The 3671-nt window shown below is 43.4% G+C and overlaps 1 protein-coding gene across 3 annotated transcripts in view; it reads left to right on the top strand.

The window, feature by feature from the left end:
* The window catches only part of ACO2 (aconitase 2), a 66477-nt gene that overhangs the window by 21045 nt on the left and 41761 nt on the right, over window positions 1-3671 (top strand). The gene's annotated exons all lie outside the window — the stretch shown is intronic.

Below are 3671 nucleotides of genomic sequence, written 5' to 3'. Positions count from 1 at the left end.
TTTTTTTTTGTAGAGATGAGGTCTTGGCAAGTTGCCTAGGCAGGTCTCGAACGTGCGGGCTCAGGCAATCCACTCACCTCAGCCTCCCAAAGCACGGGATTACAGACTGAACCACCGAGCCTGGCTCTTTTTTTTGATTTTAAAAACGTTGGGTACAGTTCAGGATTAATTGTACAGGTGGTCATTGTACAGGTAAACTTTGGGCCTCCCACCGTTCTTTTTTTCTTTTTTTGTGTGTTGGAGTCTCATTCTGCTCTGTCGCACAGGCTGGAGTGCAGTGGCATGTTTGCGGCCACCTCAGCATTGACTTGCTGGACTCAGGCGACTTTCCGCCTCAGCCTTCCAAGTAACTGGAACTGCAGGCTAATTTTTGATTTATTGTAGAGATGAGGGCTCACCAAGTTGCCCGGGCTGTTCTTGAACCCATGGGTTCAGGCACTTTGCTCACCTCGGCCTCCCAAAGTGCTGGGATTACAGGCTTGGGCCACGGCTCCCAGCCCCACCATTATTTCTTAAAGGGCCTTTTTAACATCAAAAGTACGGGGAGGAAAGATTCAGAATGAAAGGCGTGCTTGAAATACAATAAGTTTGATTTTTTTTTTTGAACGTGAGAAAGCATGATTTATTGAGAGGACAGAAAAACTTCCACAGTGAGAGGGGACCCAAAGGTGTTGCCCCAAGTTTGACTTTTTAAAAAGTTTGCTACATCATCTATTTTTCCCATTTTGCTGTTAGATAGTTGGATGCAGATAGGCACCCTGTAGGTCTACTGATGTTGTGGTGCCTCTGGTGCAGTTGAGGGAATGTGAAACAGAGATCCTGATGCTGTTCCACAAATACCTGGGGTGGTTTGAGCAAATCACTCATTGTCTTTTAGGCTTTGACATCTGTAACTAATTTTTTTGAAGGGAAGTTGTCTAAGGTAATGTATTTTTAAAATTTAAAATTTATTTTTGTTTTTAAAGATGTGGGATACAGTTCAGGGTTAGGTATACAAATGTTTATTATGCAGGTATCCTTGTTGATGAAGTGTGTCCCCCCTCCCCTGGTAGATTCCCACTACTGCCAGTCCTGTCTCCCCACCCACCCCACTCCACTCCCTGCAGTTTCCCTCTACTGCCAATCCTTTTCTCATAGTATTATGATAATTGTTCAAGGTTCACTTATGAGTGAGAACATGGGATACTCAGTTCTTTGTTTCTGTAATAGATCACTCAGTATTATATGAATGACTTCATGTATGTGAAATATCTAGAATACACAAAGCAGATTAGTGGTTGCCAAAGGTTGGAGAGAATAACGAGTAGCTGCTTAATGAGTACAGAATTTATGTTTGAGGTGATGATAAAGTTCTGGAAATAGATAGTGGTGGTGGTTGCACAACATTGTAAGTGTATTAAATTGTGCAGTTTATTTATTTATTTATTGAGTCAGAGTCACTCTGTCAGCCAGTCTGGACTGCAGTGGCACACTCACAGCCACGACAGCCTCAACCTGCTGGACTCAGGCAATCCTGCCTCAGCCTTCCAAATAGCTGGAACCAAAGGCATGCACCACCACATCCAGCTAATTTTTTGATTTATTGTAGAGACTAGGTCTAGAAGCCCTGGGCTCGGACATTCCTCTTGCCTGGGCCTCCCAAAGTGCTGGGATTACAGGCATGAGCCACCGCACCTGGCCTGAATTGTATACTTTAACATGGATACCTCCAATGACGAATTTTATGTTGTATATACAGTCTTCCTTTGGTATCCAAGGGGGACTGTATACCAGTCTGTGACTTGTTAGGAACAGGGTCACACAGCAGGAGGTGTGCTCAGACAAGTGAATGAAGCTTCATCTATATATATATTTTTTGAGTTGCAGTCTCACTCTGTCGCCCAGACTGGAGTGCAGTGGCTGCTCCTGGCCACCACAGCCTTGACCTGCTGGGCTCCGGCAATCCTTCCACCTCAGCCTTCCGAGTAGCTGGAACTACAGGCACGCGCTACCACGCCCGGCTAATTTTTTTGATTTATTGTAGAGATGAGGTCTCACCAAGTTGCCCAGGTGGGTCTCGAACCGCGGGCTCAGGCAATCCACTCACCTCAGCCTCCCAAAGCACGGGATTACAGGCTGAGCCACCGAGCCTGGCTGCTTCATCTGTATTTACAGCTGCTCCCCATTGCTTGCATTACCACCTGAACTCTACCTCCTTTCAGATCAGACTAGATTCTCATAGGAACATGAACCATATTGTGAACTGTGCGTGCAAGCGGTCTATGTTGCGTGCTCCTTATGAGAATCTAATGTTTGATGATACAAGGTGGAGCTGAGGCAGTGATGCTAGCACTGGGGAGTGGCTGCAAATACAAATTAATATTAGCAGTGAGGTTTGACTGCACAGAGACCATAATAAACCAGTTGCTTGCAGGCTCTATCAAAGCCCTATCAATTTGTGGCAAGTGAGTTGATGTACTTCAGTTGTACTGCTGCATCTGAGACGGACTTTAAGTCAGAATCTAATACTTACTTTAGTTTGCATGTGGTTTGCCCTTTTTTTGTTGTTGTTTGAGTTGGAGTCTCACTCTGTTGCCCAGGCTGGGTGTAGTGTTATGCTCCTACCACTGCAACCTTAACCTGCTGGGCTCAGGTGATCCTACCACCTCAGCCTTCCTAGTAGTTGGAACTATAGGCATGCCACCACACCTGGCTCATTTTTTTTTTATTGTAGAGACGAGGTCTTGCCAAGTTGCGCAGGTTGGTCTCGAACCCCAGGGCTCCGGCAATCTTTCCTCTGCCACTCAAAGTGCTGGGATCACAGCCGTGAGCCACTGCGCCCGGCCTGCCCATTATTTTATTTACCACTTCTATCCACACCTCTTCTTTTTTTTATGGTGAGTTGTATAGTTACTTAATTATATATTACAATATAATAATAATGGAAATAAAGTGCACAATAAATGTTAGGTGCTGGAATCATCCTGAAACCTCTCCCACCTCTGGTCTGTGGAAAAATTGTCTTCCATGAAACCAGTCCCTGATGCCAAAAAGGTTGGGGGCCACTGCTTTAAATCATCTCTAGATTACTTATAATACCTAATACAATGTAAATGCTATGTAAATACTTATACTGTATTTTTCAATTTACATTATTTTTTATTGTATTATTATTTTTTGTTGTGAGTTTTTTTCCCCCTGAATATTTTCAGTCTGTGATTGGTTGAATTTGGGGATGCGGAACCTGCTGATATGGAGGGCTGACTGTATTTTACGACTATATAAATAATAATAGAGAGTTAAAAAGCATCAGCATGCATTGTACATGGTAAGGCCAAGTATTGTTTAGTGAAACTTTTGTTTTAGTTACATATACCTTGCAGTACCTGTGGGTTGGATAAAAATGTAAAATGTGTGTGTGTGTGTGTATGTGTGTGTACGCACACGTCTTCCCAGTTAAAATTTGAAAGCCTCTACTCTAAGGCTTCTTTTAGCTGAGAACACTCCATGTTCAATATTTGGATTTTGCTAGGGTCTTCTCTCTGAGGTGGCCTCACAAAGATTCAGTGGGCTTCAAATGACTTCATATTTCCCTTATGCCTCGACAAATGCCCAGTGTGATTTTGAGCAAGTTGCTTCTTCTCTGTTTGACTTTTTGCATCTGTAGCCATTTTTTTTTTTTTTTTTTTTTT

Source organism: Carlito syrichta, unplaced genomic scaffold, assembly GCF_000164805.1.
Source record: "Carlito syrichta isolate Samal-C Ts95f unplaced genomic scaffold, Tarsius_syrichta-2.0.1 Scaffold123387, whole genome shotgun sequence".
In the NCBI taxonomy this organism is placed as follows: domain Eukaryota; kingdom Metazoa; phylum Chordata; class Mammalia; order Primates; family Tarsiidae; genus Carlito; species Carlito syrichta.
This window is presented reverse-complemented; position numbering and strand designations above follow the sequence as displayed.